Genomic DNA, 16,765 nt, shown 5'->3' on the forward strand with positions numbered 1-16,765 from the left:
TCAATGCACACAGACAAGCTACAGAATAATTATTAATCGTAAATATAAATAGTATACATACATGTTTTTTAAAAAGTATTCCTAAAATTTAAGTTCGAAACAAATTTGCACGACACAAAGACAAGGTACAGAATACTTTTTATCAATTGTAATTTTTTTTTTTTTATACTCATCTAAAATATTTTAATCATTATGAATGATTGGTTTTCTTCCCTTTGATTGGCTGTGAGGAATCAAATTTATTGTCCTTTTAGAAACATAAAAAACAAAGCATGAATTTATTATGTGTACATTTCACTGTATATAAACCTAATGTATCAATGTCAGAGTACCCCGCTGCGCCACCCCATAATTTATCACCTTAATCAGTCAGAGGATGTGAAAACATCCACTTGACCCCGTGTGATCCGCCTCTGTTGCCGGGCAGATCGTTGACCGTGACCACTCGCCTCTAGGGTGAGCAGGGGTTAAAGGTGAGAGTATCATGAAGGGCTCATGGTGTGTTTAAGGTTGCGACCATGCCCCCCCCCCAACCCCGCTGAAAAATTCATGATGCCTTCAAAGAGGCTCTAATGTACCCTAACGGCCACTTTACGGCCTCGCGTCACCTCGCGCTTGCTAGCCGGCTAGCTGCCTGCTTGCGGGCGTCTAACCTCTTAACACCAAAGATGGTCTGACTCCTTTTTTTGTCTTAGATTGTCAGGTCCATCCTGGCCGTGCTCCACAACGTGTGGTCAGAAATCTGAGCCCATTGATTTGTTAGGATTGCCAACTCCCATTAAGGTTTAACATTTGACAGGCTGACAGTTGATTTGGAAACAGTGTTTGTTACCAATATAGGTTATGCCGATAGCAAGCCTCTTTATGACCATTTTAAATGATGTGTCATTTGTAAGGAACATTTATTTGTGGAAAGAATAGTGCAAAGTTGTATGTAAAATGTGACACATTTTCTATGGACTCTTGCTTAGAGCGAGTTTGCCTGTTGTGTTTTTGGTGGATCATTTCGTCCCTGTAACAATACTTGCCAATATAAGTAATGCCGATGAGAAGCATGTTTATGAACCTTTCAAATGATACCTGATGTTTAAGGAACATATATTTGTGGAATGAGTCACGCAATATTGTATGTAAAATGTGACAAATCCTCTATGGACTTTTGTTCTGGGCTTCAGACGCTGTCTGATTGTCGTATGATGTGTGATTGGTGGATTATTTCTTCGGTGTGACAATGTGTCATGCCAATATAGGTAATGCAGATGGAAAGTGTGTTTAACACCCTTTCAATTGATGCTTCATTTGTAAGGAACATTACTTTGTGGGGTGAGCAGCGCAATTTTAAATGTAAAATGTGCCAAATCGTCTATGGACTCTTGCTTGGAGCCCGAGGCCCTGATAATTACAGCGCCTGATAGTTTGTATGGTGTGCGTTTGTTGGATTACCTTTCTGTGGTTGGCAATATAGCTAATGCTGATGAGAAGCCACTTTATGACCCTTTTAAATGATGCGTGATCTGCAAGGAACATGTCTTTGTGGGATGAGCAGCGCAGTAACATGTATAAAATGTGCCAAATCCTCTATGGGCTTTTGTTTGGTGTCTAGTGGGTTTCATTGTTCACTCCAAACAAGTCCATAGAATATTCGGCACAGTTTTACACACGCCCTTGTCCCGCTCGGCCCGCAAATGTACATTCCTTACAAAAGTTCGTCCACTTTAAAGAGTCATAAAGAGGCTTTCCGACGGCTCAGTGTGTGGCATGTGTGTGCTAATGTACGCGGCGCAGTGTGCTGGACCATCCTCCGCGTCTCCCCACTGTGTTTACCCCACCGATGGTAAAGATGCCATATGCTAAGTGAGCTTGCGTTACAGCTCCGGTTGCAAGGCGGCCACACACGCACACACAACACGCCAGGTTTGGGTTATGTCAGCAATATGCAAGCTGTGAAAGGTCCATTGATCTGTTTATGCTTTTTTTTTTTTTCTGATTCATGCCAGACCTATACAGACAGTCTGCATTGATTCATCTGCCGGACATAGCGCCAATTCATTAGCATTGTTGTGACATCTGCAACCCCCCCCCCCCCCCAAAAAAAAGACTCCATCAGCGCTTTTAATTAAAACAAACCAGAAAAAAACAGTTAATAGAAACAATACATCCAAGGACAAGACTGCTATTGAGCGGCAAGCTAATAGAAGTCACAGATGACGGCTCGGGCTGGAGTGCATACGGTAAAAGCAGGTCCATATTTCTCATAATGTGCATCGCAGCGGAGTGGGAAAAAAAAAAAAAAAAAGGTGGGAAAAAAATGCAGAGGTCGGCATTAATTTTGTGCACTTCAGACAAGTTTCTCTTTGCGGGGATTTAATGTAGCCACTAAGTGCGACATCGCTCCTAAGTTGCCTTTTTAATGGCTTTTTATGACATCAATCCTTCAAAATGTCCGAGCTGAAAGCTTAGTGGAGAAGTTACTTTCGGGTAACTTGGAAAAGTATATTGGACAAAATGGACATAAGTCATTTGTTTTACTGCGGTTTAGACGCAGAATATTGCGTCACTGTCAGGATTTGTGCATTATTTATTTATTTATTTATTTATTGTGCTTAGTTTCAAGTCAAGTCATCTTTATTAATTACTAAAATGTAGTTAATGTTTGGAGATGTTTGGCCCAAGTTGTCCAAATGTCTTTAAAAAAAATAAAAAATAAAAAAATAACAGTCAGAATTGAAATTATTCATGGAAAATAGCAAAAATCTTTGTATAATTGACGCACATTGAAAACCCCTCAAATAAACAAAAAAAGGTTGAAAAAAAATTTGAACAAAAATTATTTATTTATAATTGTTATGTTATTATTTAATCTATATTATATATATTATATATGTAGTATTATAAAATTATTTATTTTATAATTATTTATTATAAATTACGTGTAAATATGTTTTTTAAGCTTTGTCCTTCACTACCAATAACGTATGTATACTTTTTTTATTATTATTATTATTTTTTTATGCAGAAGGCTTTGATGCAGCTTCTGACATGAAGATGTGGCTTAAAGCAATGGTAGTCATTACCAAAAAAAAAACGTCCAGCAGGTGACAGCAGAGTATAAGAGATTAGCCAGGGCCATGTTGCAACAAGCTCTTTTTGACAGTGTCTTCACCAGGAAAGTGAATAATGATGAAACTTTGCTATATTCTAATGCTAATTGCTGCAAAACGGAAACGTATACAAATATACTTTTTTTTCCTGATGAAAGAAGAGACTAATATTTATTTTGGTAGGTTCCGTGTTTTTATAGCAATAAAACACAATATATTGCAACAGGAGTCAAAATCCAGTAAAATATGATTTTAGTTTCTTGATTTAGATTTCACTGGACGGCTACTATGTGAAATTTCACGTGACTTTACAATTTGTCATTTTCGAAAAGCAGCGATTTCTTGTATGAATGACCTTTTTAAGTCTACCTGTGTTTGTCGTCTTCTTGCAGTGAGTCGGTTTGTGTTGGAAGCTCCGTATATGTGAGATCAATGGCTGGGAAATGGAGCCCAGTCACATTATTGGTGCGCATCATCTCAAAGGGCTCTTTTTCCCTGCAGGAAGCTTCCACTTACTTCAACACAAATGGAGGAGAAACAGAGGTCAGTATATACATGTGTGTGTAATTATGTCCCTATTTAGATCAAAATTTAAAAAGTTGTGTTTATTTTAGAGCATTTTTCTTTCGCTATGGAGGTTGTTTGTTTTGATAAAAATCGACAGAATATTTGTAATTTTGCTCCCGAAGTCAATTTCTCTTAACAACATGAAATTTGGTAGACATGTCTATCATGAGTAGAGCCACAAAAAACCTCACGAAAAAAGAAGTCTGCCATTTTGGTTTGAAGTAGCCATTTTAGCATCATTTCAAGCTAGCTGTTCTGTTCCTAGAGGTAATAATGCCACTTTGGACATTTCAATTTCTTTTAAAGCGCATCAATTGGCGATCAATATCGTAGAACGCGGAGAAAAAAAACTTATTGTGTGTTTGATTGGTGATGTCACCTTCAGACATGTCAAGGCTTCTTTAGCACATTGAAGTGCTTCCATTGGTGGCAAAATGATCATCAATGATGAGCTCTGATTCCTGAAAAGCCCCAGTGGAGCGGAAAGAACACCCCGTGGGGAAATTTTTTTTTTTTTTTTTTTTTTGTGACCTTTCCTCATCTGCCGTGTGTCATGGTGGTCTCCCAAGTAAAAGGAGAAGGGCGGGTGCTCAAGTACCTTCGGGTTTAACCTGAAACCTTTCAAGTTTTTTTTTTGTAGAATTGAAGGTTCCGCTTTGTTTTGATTAGGTTTGCAACTTGAGTCATTATTTTCTCCAAATGAAGGGTTAATATTACGTTTGTGCTTACACAAGACAATAGGACCGCAAAAAATCATCCTACCTTTGCAAATTTTTTGGAAAAAGATTTAAAGATGAAATATGGAAAATAAATAATAAATGTGAACGAGACTAAGTGCAATTTCTGGAGAAATTGCGTGGGAATGCTGAAAGCTGAATGCTAAGATTTGAATGCATGGGGAATGCTTATGAAGTAAAATGAGAGATAAATTATGACCCATTGGTTACTGGACAATGCGTTTTAGCAACTGTGCCACCGAGCATTACCAGACACCTGGTAATGATGATAAGTTATATGTATGGAAGTGGGCGTGGAAAGTGATACTTAGAAAAAGTTCAATGTCTGTCCCATTGAAAATGAATGGTTGAAAAGTTTATTTTAAACGTAAAATTGTGCAAATACTGTAAGTAATGTGGAACCAGACGATATATATAATACGCCGGGAGGCGTCAATTTTTGAAGCTAGTTGAATTTTGAACAGTGTAAATTAGGATATTATATGAGAGTTGTTACGTGACGAAAATGGAGACTTAAAAATCACAATAACATATGTGGGAATGAAATTTAGCACGATAAACATTACATTTATCACTTCATAACATGATATTGAACTTTTTTTTTTTCTGGCGTGGCATTAATCCACTTTCGTAAGTATTTCTTTGTGTGATTTTCAGTCATTTTTGGCATCAAAATTCCTCCATTTTCCACCAATCGTTAGCATTAAAAATGTGGCATAAACTGACAGTGTCACCATGTCGGGTACGATTACAAAGAAACGTGTATGAAAAAAGGAAGCTTTTAAGCCTCTGCAACTGAGCCTAATCCATCCTAATCAATACACCTGTACTCCTCTCTCCATATTGGCTAATCATGTGTCTCTCCATCATGGCGGTTCCTCACAACAAACCCACCCGCACTCCCGCTCTTGCGTTTCAAGGTCCGACACCTTATTGATCGTTGTGTGGGGGGCGGTAAAGAGTAAGTTAATAAGCTTGAGAGTCATCCATCAGCGGGGTAGAGACTGGAACTGCGCACGACAGCCTTAATCAAGTCGTCAGCCGCCGTCGAGCATGACGACGGTAATTAAAAGTAACCAAAATAAAACAATAAAGAGAGAGGGAGCGAGGAAAAGGGAAGAAGAGATAGGGAACGTCCTTTGTGGGAAAAAAAGCGCTTGAGTTAATGAGGAAATACGTTCGGCCGGACGATCCCATCGGTGGGCTGGTGACGGGCCATCCGTCCCAGGCACAAACACAAACAAGCGCACGCACTTTTAACGTCCTTCTTCCTTTAATGGCGCACACGGGCCAATAAACAGTAAGGGGCCATATTTCAAGGGGTGAAGCCAAAAAGGATGAGCTCATTTGGGGTAAAATGAGGGAGAGGGCGGGGACGGGGGTCTTTTGAATGATGATGTGAATGTGGATGTTTGCTAACAAGTTCCCTCATCAGGTCAAGCTAACCACTTGCTTGTCATGAGAAAAATAACTCTCTATAATTATTTAACTCACATAAACATAGCATAGTGACATAATTAAAACAATTAAAAACAATTAAACTGTTTCTGGGTTCAGATAACTGTTGCTTAAAGTGTAAAAACACTGCCAAAGAGATGCTAATTGTTAGCCCCTGTGCCTATGGAGTTTTTCATTGTATGTTAGCATTCAAGTAGCAGCAGTGTGGCTCCTTTAAAACGTGTAATTTGTTTTATCTTTTGTTTTTTATACTCACCAGAGTTTATTCCGAGTGTATTCTGTTGCTAGAACGCTAACAACATCGCTACATAGATGATAATTGTTAGCCCCTGTGCCTATGGAGTCTTTCATTGTATATTAGCATTCAAGTAGCAGCAGTGTGGCTCCTTTAAAACGTGTAATTTGTTTTATCTTTTGTTTTTTATACTCACCAGAGTGTATTCTGTTGCTAGAACGCTAACAACATCACTACATAGATGTTAGCCCATCTGCCTATGGTGTTTTCCATTGTATGTTAGCATTCAAGTAGCAGCAGTGTGGCTCCTTTAAAACGTGTAATTGTTTTATCTTTTGTTTTTTATACTCACCAGAGTGTATTCCGAGTGTATTCTGTTGCTAGAACGCTAACAACATCGCTACATAGATGCTAATTGTTAGCCCCTGTGCCTATGGAGTTTTTCATTGTATGTTAGCATTCAAGTAGCAGCAGTGTGGCTCCTTTAAAACGTGTAATTTGTTTTATCTTTTGTTTTTTATACTCACCAGAGTTTATTCCGAGTGTATTCTGTTGCTAGAACGCTAACAACATCGCTACATAGATGATAATTGTTAGCCCCTGTGCCTATGGAGTCTTTCATTGTATATTAGCATTCAAGTAGCAGCAGTGTGGCTCCTTTAAAACGTGTAATTTGTTTTATCTTTTGTTTTTTATACTCACAAGAGTGTATTCTGTTGCTAGAACGCTAACAACATCACTACATAGATGTTAGCCCATCTGCCTATGGTGTTTTCCATTGTACGTTAGCATTCAAGTAGCAGCGTTGTGGCTCTGTTAAAACGTACATTTGTCTTTGTTTTATGTTTTGCTTTTTTATACTCACCAGAGTGTATGTAAAATATAGCCGTTGCTATAACGCTAACAACATCGCCACTAGATGCTAATTGTTAGCCATCTTGCTTTTGGAATTTTCCATTGTGTTGGCATTCAGGTAGTAGAAGCTGTGTGGCCTTCAGTTATTAATAGCGTGGGTCCACTGTAGTTCCATTTTTGACAGTAAAATAAATACGGCACGTTAAGCCTCCTCCACCCTTTCTAATCAGGCAGCACGAAGGGCAGTCCAAACACTGATATCCCCCTCTGGGACGCCAACCAACAAGCGCAATCACACGTTTTGCTACAGCTCAGAATTAGCACTGCGAACACAACAACAAATAATACACCAAAAAAAGAGCAACACGGGTGTAGCTAATGGCGGCAGCTAATCCCGCATGTGAGTGTTTGTGTGTGTGTGTGACGTCCCAAAGAGCAAGTCAATTACGGCGCGAGGCCTCTGCGGATCCGTTAGCCGGTTGCGATCTGGCGGATCAGCGGGTCGATGGCGAACAACCGCAGAGGGTTTGTTTAAGCCTCGCAATCATTAATGTGTGTCTCGCGCTGCAAACTCACACGCACGCGCATAAGAGAGGATAAAAACGCAGACTAAAGCATTGCTAAGGGCATTATTTTGTGTTTAGCTCAATTTAAATTGAATTCACTTTGCCAGTCTTGCAGGATTCATGTTGTATTTCATAAAACTGGGAAATTACAGTGTTGAGTGCAAATTTTGTGTGAGACTGATGCTATGTTACAGAAAAAAACATATCTCGTAATCCCACCACCATTTTTTTTTAACTTTTCTATTTTTTGTTTTATAGTTTTTGTTAATCTTATGCTGCATTGATGTAATCTGGGTAATGACAGTTTTGTGGCTCATTTTGCTTTTTCACCTTTGTTTTTTTGGTAAAACTCATGTTGCATTCAGGTACCCTGGGAAATTACAATTTTATGACTTGTTTGTGCAATTTAAAAAAAAATTCTTTTTTTTTACATGAAACATTTCAACAGTGTAAAAACTTAATTATCTTTTTTTTTTTTTTTTTTTTTTTTTTTTGTCAAATGCATGCTGCGTTAAAGTCGCCTGGGAAATTCCAGTCCTCTCTATGAAATTCTTCGTTGCATTTTTTTTTTCTTTTTACAATTTATTTATTTTTTTATTATTATTTTGGAAAACTCATAATGCGTTCATGTAGCCTGAGAAATTACCATTTTTGTACAATTTTTGTGATTTGTTTTTGCTCAAAGCAATCCAATTTTTACGTGAAATGCTTAAACAAGGCAAATATTTTCCACACATTTTTTTTTCCAGATGCTTTTCCAAAATGCTGTATTCAACTAACCTGGGAAATGACAGTTTTACATACATAAAATGCTTCAACATGGCAACTTTTTTCCCACTTTTTTCCACACATTTCTCAGAAAACACTATTTAGCCCCCCAAAAGATACAGTAGTGTAGTTTTTTTTACGCAAAATGTTTTAACAGCACAGAAACTGGTATACATTTTATGCATCTGAATTGGAGAAGATTTCAATCCTCCCGACTTTCTGGCCTTCTTGAACACAGCATTGTCTCCAAGCTAGTGTGCCTTTTGTGCACGTCACATCACAGCAGCCGTAATGATTGACAGACTACCATCCGATGACTAATAAATGACAGGCTTCTTGTGTGGGGGCCACAAAAAGCCCCTCCCCAACCTCACCCAGAACGACGAGGCACACTTCAGTGTTTGCTTTCCAAATGTTTGGCCCATTGTGACGGCTTGTATCACTGGGCTAATTGTGCCTCTTTTTGTGGGGAAGCACACTTCTCGAGTGTATATGTGACGGGGTGGTGGTGGGGGGGACTATAGAACGTGGGGGGTATTGATCATAATGAAGGAACAGGCACGTATTGCCAACAATGGATTCCACGGATTACTGCTCACACAGACAGTGTTGCTGTAATTACATTTTCTGTGTGCGTGGTGGAGTTTAAAATCGTGTCATTAAAATAATATATTATATAATTATAATCTCAACAAATAATATGAGAATAATAATCATGTTTGGTTGTTTGTTTGTTTTTTTCCGCCATAAAAATAAATCCTCTACCCTTCAACTGTTTGTTTGTTTGTTTGTTTGTTTTTTTATCTTGTAGTTTTGAAACAATATGTATATTGCTTTGAAATTTTTACACAACCACAACGGTATAATGATTTTTAAAATAGGAACTTTTGTAATTTGAATGGCTTCTAATAGATTATTTATCCATTTGAGTGGGACGAATATTGTTGAATATTACAATATATTGCTAACTGCAATTTCTGTTATTTTAAATCAATGTATTTGGAATGAGATCCATTACAACATCTCAATTTAAAAAATTTGACTTTGAATCTTTCAACCACCTTAACTCATTCACTCCCAGCCATTTTCACAGAAGCAGTCCCGTTCGCTCCCGGCTGTTTTACTGGATTTTGACTGATTTTGCATGGCCCACAGAATATTGTGTTTAATTGCTATAAAAGCATGGAACCTACCAAAAGAAAGGTTAAAGTCTCTTCTTTCATCAGGAAAAAAAAAGTATGTTTCTATCTGTTTCCGTTTTGCAGCAATTAGCATTAGAAGAGAGCTAAGTTTCATCAGTTTTCACAAATCTATTTAAAATTGTAAGTAATTGAGCTTTTTTTCTACATGGCCCTGGTTGATCTCCTTTGCTCTGCTGCCACCTGCTGGCCGTTTGTGTAATAACTACCATTTCTGCAACCGTTCTTTGCAGTTGAGAGGCTGAATCAAAGCCTTCTGTATGCTCTAGCATAAAAAAAAACAACAACAAAAAAACGTATAAATACGTCTTTGGGACACTTAGAACATTAAAAAAACGTATTTATACGTTATTGGGAGTAAATGAGTTTTAATGACGTTTTTTTGTGACGTGACCACCTCCCTGATCGTGTCAATCAACACTGAGCGTTTAAATCTTTAATTCGGCTCACATTACACGTCTTGAGTCATAGGTTCAAACTTCAAATTGATGACGTTCAAATAATTGTCAACAAACTGTGCTGAATGCTTCCTCTTTTGCGTTTCTTTAAAATTTAAGCAAATCAAGTGCGCTGCCATCTTGTGGTCGATAGTAGAATGACATCTACCATAAATGATATTCATTTGTGAAATAGGTGGATTTTATTTTATTTGAAATCATAATAAAACACTTCATTGCATCCAAAATTGGTTTATTATACTTTTCTCTCACGTTCACCTACAAAAATACAAAATTTATTTTTATAACAATTTACTTTTTAACCTACCAGTATTCTAGAAACACTGTGTGCATGCATGATAATAAATATCCCCTTGGAGGACTCAAAATGGCCGCCTGCTGGGAAGTGGAGTGCATACGTTGAATGTTGTTCCATCTCTCAGCATGGGAGTGCGCTTGCGTGTGCGTGCTATCAGTGTTCAACATCAGCGCAAAGAAAAGGCACTGCATTATTCTTAATGCCCTCGTCATTTATTAGGAAGCCATCTTTTGTCATTCACTGGCTCGCTCTGCTTTAGCATAAGCATCGGTGGGAGTGAGTCGAGCCCAATCTGCTGTTTATCATGGCGGGGGGCTTTACTTTTAGCCAGTGGGAGGGCCTCCTTGCACTTTTTAACACAATTACACCTCTGGTTCTGATTCGTATGCGTCAGCTGCTCACTGGGCTTTCGTTGGCTGAAAGGCTCATTTAGGGAGTCGTGCTACTGTATGGTGTTCTTAACATGCAACACAAAAGACTCATTCAAAGTCGGGCCTTTTTTCTTCTAAGCATGCTCAAAAGAGGAGCTGCAGAGTTCACGCTAGACTCCCTCGACACGAGCTAGCGCAGGAACTCACAGCGATGACGGCGCAATGAAACACCTGTCACATTTATTTCAACGTCGACATGGAAACATGGTTTGTTCAAATAAAGTAGCGGAAATCGGCGTCAAAATAAAATGAGCGGAGCACGTCAGGTAGCGGGAAAGGCAAAATGGGTTGGAACACTTGGTTCATTAAAACAAAGTAACCAACATCAACTATCATTGCAACTAAAATGAGGAAAACATCAAAACACTTTGTTTATTAAAACAAAGTAATGACTTGACAGTCATTCAACTAAAACAAAGGGAAAAATGTTAAAGTAGTTAATTTATTAAAACAAAGTAACCAACGTCAACTATCATTGCAACTAAAATGAGGAAAACATCAAAACACTTTGTTTATTAAAACAAAGTAATGACTTGACAGTCATTCAACTAAAACAAAGGAAAAAATGTTAAAGTAGTTAATTTATTAAAACTAAGTAACCAACGTCAACTATCATTGCAACTAAAATGAGGAAAACATCAAAACACTTCGTTTATTAAAACAAAGTAATGACTTGACAGTCATTCAACTCAAAGGAAAAAAATGTTAGTTAATTTATTAAAACAAAGTAACATCAAGTATCATTGCAACTAAAATGAGGAAAACATCAAAACACTTTTGTTTATTAAAACAAAGTAATGACTTGACAGTCATTCAACTAAAACAAAGGGAAAAATGTTAAAGTAGTTAATTTATTAAAACAAAGTAACCAACGTCAACTATCATTGCAACTAAAATGAGGAAAACATCAAAACACTTTGTTTATTAAAACAAAGTAATGACTTGACAGTCATTCAACTAAAACAAAGGAAAAAATGTTAAAGTAGTTAATTTATTAAAACAAAGTAAGCAACATCAGCTATCATTGCAACTACAGTGAGGAAAACATCAAAACACTTTGTTTATTAAAACAAAGTAATGACTTGACAGTCATTCAACTAAAACAAAGGAAAAAATGTTACAGTAGTTAATTTATTAAAACAAAGTAACCAACGTCAACTATCATTGCAACTAAAATGAGGAAAACATCAAAACACTTTGTTTATTAAAACAAAGTAATGACTTGACAGTCATTCAACAAAGGAAAAAATGTTAGTTAATTTATTAAAACAAAGTAACATCAAGTATCATTGCAACTAAAATGAGGAAAACATCAAAACACTTTGTTTCTTAAAACAAAGTAATGACTTGACAGTCATTCAACTAAAACAAAGGAAAAAATGGTAAAGTAGTCAATTTATTAAAACAAAGTAACATCAAGTATCATTGCAACTAAAATGAGGAAAACATCAAAACACTTCGCTTATTAAAACAAAGTAATGACTTGACAGTCATTCAACTAAAACAAAGGAAAAAGTAACCAACATCAACTATCATTGCAACTTAAACGAGGAAAAAAATCAAAACATTTTGTTTATTAAAACAAAGTAATGACTCAACAGTCATTGAACTAAAACAAAGGGAAAAAATGCTTTATTATTATTAGTAGTAGTAATAGTATTAATTTATTAAAACAAAGCAACCACCGACTGCTTGTCGTCTTTCATTTGCTGGACTTCCAGTTAAACGAGGGTGCGACTCATTTTCCCGTATGTGTCGCCGCAGCTAGCCAAGGCTATCTAGTGTGTGTGTGATATATTAATGAACACGAGTCAGGGTGGGAGAAACAGACAGACTTTGATTAGCAATTCCTGTCCGTGTCAATAAAGTTGGGACGGTTGACACTGACAGGAAACGTGTGCGCTCCCCTCCTCCACGCTCACCATAACCTCCTCCAAGGCCAGAAGGAACATGAGCGGCTGATGACATCATCAGGACGATTTCAAGAATTGATGGACAGCATGACAACCAATTCTAAAACCAAATCACGCCACATAAAGGCTAATAATCGTTTTTATTGTGTTCATATTCTTGAATTTACATTCTGTTTAATAAAAGGTGATTGTATGGGATTGTCCACCACCATTTGTCTGCTACACTTGTGTAAAAAAACAAAACAACGGAATTCTCTTGATTGGAATGACAGTTGACATTTACTTCTTAATTCACAAAGTCATAACAATCAAAGTAACAACATGAATGCCAAAAATACAAGACAATACCCGTTGAAAATTGTTTTGCTTTCCCCAATCAGTAACACCTGTCCACTAGTGGAATCCCAATTAAGTAATACCTGGCCACCTGGCCGTGGCTCAGGTAAACAAACAACAACACATTGCCTCCTAGTGGTTGGAGGTAGAAACAAAAACAAACATGGGGCTCCTACAGTGATAAACAACCACAAACACTGCCTGTCCTTATAGATTTCTATATTTTGCATCACACCAATATTCGTACATTTATCCGCAGATGAGACAAATTAACTACAAAGTATCTAATTCGGCTTTTATTCCACTGCTTTTCACACTAAAAGCTGAATGATGATAATGATGAAAAAACTGCTTTGTGTTTGAATCCCTTTACGTCTTTTGTGTCTTGGAGTTGAATACAAAACATTTCAAGGATATTTTTTTTTCATGTTTATGTAATTTACAAAGCGATGATGCCATGTTTTTTAGAGGCGGACTCTTGGTGGTATGCCTGAGCTGAGGTTCAAATATTATTCAGTGAATGTAGTAGTCGTGTAGACAACTGGTTGCACTTTTTGATGGCTTTACAAAGCGTGTCGCGATGATCCCTGATTACTTCCTCTTCTTCCTCAATCAGAAGAAGAGAAGGATGAGCAGCGACATCTGGTGGCTGATCCGGATTTTCTTGACGTTCCTTCCACTACAAGCCGGTAAACTTCGCATCCTCTTCACACCTTCCTCACTTTTCCACAGTGCAGCTCCAAAGTATTGGACAAATGTCTTGTATTTAAGTACCCTGTGTAAGTTTCATTTTTGTTAACTTTTTACTTTTAGCGCCTATATTTCCAAAATATATTTGTACCTTGACTGTATCGAAATTTGAAACGAAAGGACTTTGATGTATTCCAGCCACCGAAAAAAAAAAGTAAAATAGCACTATGTATATATACAAACTGAATTAGAATTTGTAAAGGAATCAAAGCGTGGCGATGCAAAGGTTGTGAGCAAACTTTGAAGTTCACAAACGGCTGATAAAGATGGAGAAAACGTTCCATGCGCTGATGTTATGTACAAAATTCAGCTGCCTCTGGCGCCACCTTGTGCCTTGAATTTGTAAAACAAGAAGGCGCCGGAACCAACCAGAAGGCGTTCCTAGTTTAAAGTGTCCGTCATTTCTTTGCCACACACTTGCCGGCATACACGCAAACGTCATTTAAAAAGAAACAAAAGAAAAGAAAAAAAAAAGAGAGTATTTTTTAGTTGCAAAATCTTGGCGTGTGTGAACTTTTGATAAGGGCGATTTCAGTTACAAATTTGAAAAGCATGCCAGTGGCCAATTCACCAGACGCATGTTGTCAACCAAAAGTTTCAACATATTTTTTTCTTAGTCATTCAGCAGTCGATCCAAAGACAGTATTTTTTTCCCATGATGCATTGCGCATATACAATGGGTGTGTGTGTGTGTGTGTGTGGGGGGGGGGGGGGGTTGTCCTGCATGACGTGTTTTTGTTCATGTGGTTTTCTAACTTGTCCACCAATCAGCTCCCTCAGCGGAGTACAAAAATTGCCATCAAGTACAGTACTGCAGATTGAAAACTATCAAAATGTACTTTGGCATCAATTCATTTATGTGCCACTAGAGGGCGCACAAAAGTGCCACCAGAGAACCTTGGAAAAAAAAACATCACATACTAAATTCTAATCACAGTATTGAGGAAAGAACATGGCGACTTGATTATTTTTAAAAGTCGTACAGACCTGGTGAAAATGTGTATTAGATAATCAGATGTTTGGGTCCATATTCAAATATTAAGAATGATACAATATTGCCTTGTGAACGTCCATTTTCCTTCCTGGCGTGTTGGCTAATGACAGAGGACCAGAAATCAAAACTGCGTCACCATGGAGACACACCAAGAGGCTGCATTTGAACTAAATTTCTACAGATGGCGTTCAATTCGAATCTTGATCACAATCATTCAATAATTCATAAAAAAAACAACAACAACAACAACCATCGAACATATTTATAGATCAAACTGTTAAGTTTCCATTTCTTTGTGTTTCACTTAATAAGATTTTTTTTTTAAATGACATGAAATGTCAAAAATAGACAAAAATACATAAAATGTAGGAAAAGTTTATCTCTTTTACAAATATATATACAGCTGTGCCTTGAGATACACGTTTTTTCTCCTCAAACGTTTTACACCCAAATAGTAATAGTCCATTATCGCAATGCCCCACCAAAATATGATGTTTCATAAAAACAAAAACAAAAAAAAACATACTGTATTAAAAATATCTTGACTTGTATCTAATTGTAGCCTTTGTTATTCTAAATTATAACCACCGGACGGTAGAAGTTTGCTGCCGCCATCTAGTGGCGGGATTCTGAAGCGCGCTCACTAGCTCGCTTCTCGAGGCTGCATTTGCCAGTTTGCCAATTGTATCTCAAGGTACCAATACAAATATTTAATGGAATAAAATGTAAAATTCAGCTTTAAAATCCTAATATATATATTTGCTGGGAAATTAACAGTAAAAATTGTAATGTTACCATACTTTCTGTGTGAATTAATATATTGTTTAAAATAACTACTTTCTGTAATGTCCTAGATAGTAGCATTCAATGTATGAACATTTATTTTGAAGCAAATAATTGGACTTGCAGATGCTGCCTTACATTTCATGAGATCTAAAATTATAAGCAACAGTAGCACGTAGTGGTATCCCTAAGATTGTGGGTTCAATCCCCTTGTTGAACATGTTGAAGTATCCTTGAGCAAATGTTGGGATTTTTATTTTATTTTTTCCAATGTACCAACAAAATATTTTTGGGTTATGCGCTGTTGGCAATCCATATTTGGTCTGTTCTAGTTTCATACAGATATTTAAAAAAGCCTTTCAAGTTTTTTTTTTAGTTTTTTTTTATTTGTCTTCAGAGTTTGGTGCATTTTACATGGGAGAAGATGCCAAATGATAAATGACTAACATTGTATTTAAATTTAAAATGTGCTATCATTTAAGTTACTTCTATACTACTATATTACACATTTCGTGTGCCTAAAGGCATTTGGTGTGTGAGACCCTGCCACCAGTCAGTCACAGCTGGGTCAGCATGGCTCCCAGCTGTCGAGATGACGTATGGCGGAATCCTCTTCAACAAGCCACCATAGTGGGCCGAAATGCATGCCGGTACACGAAGTCAACGGAGGTTTCGCGTCTCGCTTATTGGAGATCAGAATGTCATCGTAATACCACCTCTTAATATGTAGTAGGTGTTATGTTCCAATTTGTGAGCGGTTAGTGTTACGTGTTTTGTTAACATTATTATATTTAAAGTTTGCTACTTTGCGTGTAACGTCATTAAAACGGGAAACTACAAATCCCAAGATAGCTGATGTTGTAAATAATTCGCTGATTGTGGAGCGGTGCGTTCAGGATCCCTCTTATTTTCAGGTACAAACGTAATCGCACACTTGTAAACTATTGTAAATATTTGTTTATAGCATACAAATCAATATTTAAATAATTTTGACATAAGAATAATGCCTAGATATTTCCTTTTATGTAGCTTTTTGTGGGGAATCTACTAGATTTACGTAATCTCCTACGGTCCGTGGAGGCGGCAACAGCAGCAGCCCTGCGCATCAAATGCATTTCATTCAGCGAGCAACAGCTCCGAGGACAACAACAGGCTACCTCCTTTCTGCCCCGTGTGAGTACAACAGCCCTTTAAAGTCTTTCTCTACAACTTATTCACAATATGTATCGTCTCTTTGGGACAAATTCGTACAATACTATCAAATATTGCTGTGTTGTCTCGGCGTGTTTGTCGTCAGAGTGACCGAGTGAGACGTT

At 37.3% G+C, this 16,765-nt stretch overlaps 1 protein-coding gene across 3 annotated transcripts in view; it reads left to right on the top strand.

Moving 5' to 3' along the window:
• The first annotated feature begins 13,435 nt into the window (after positions 1-13,435).
• slco5a1 (solute carrier organic anion transporter family member 5A1) overlaps positions 13,436-16,765 on the top strand; it is a 29,023-nt gene continuing 25,693 nt past the window's right edge. Inside the window, exons 1-2 of one of the 3 annotated variants that reach the window (XM_077509266.1) lie at positions 13,436-13,611; positions 16,479-16,622. The gene's annotated coding sequence lies outside the window, so the exon portion shown is untranslated. Of the gene's footprint in view, positions 13,612-13,634; positions 13,702-16,110; positions 16,364-16,478; positions 16,623-16,765 lie in introns of those variants that run through there. The other 2 variants (XM_077509267.1, XM_077509265.1) reach the window with 2 other exon arrangements.

This window comes from Festucalex cinctus, chromosome 20, assembly GCF_051991245.1.
Source record: "Festucalex cinctus isolate MCC-2025b chromosome 20, RoL_Fcin_1.0, whole genome shotgun sequence".
Classification (NCBI taxonomy): Eukaryota; Metazoa; Chordata; class Actinopteri; order Syngnathiformes; family Syngnathidae; genus Festucalex; species Festucalex cinctus.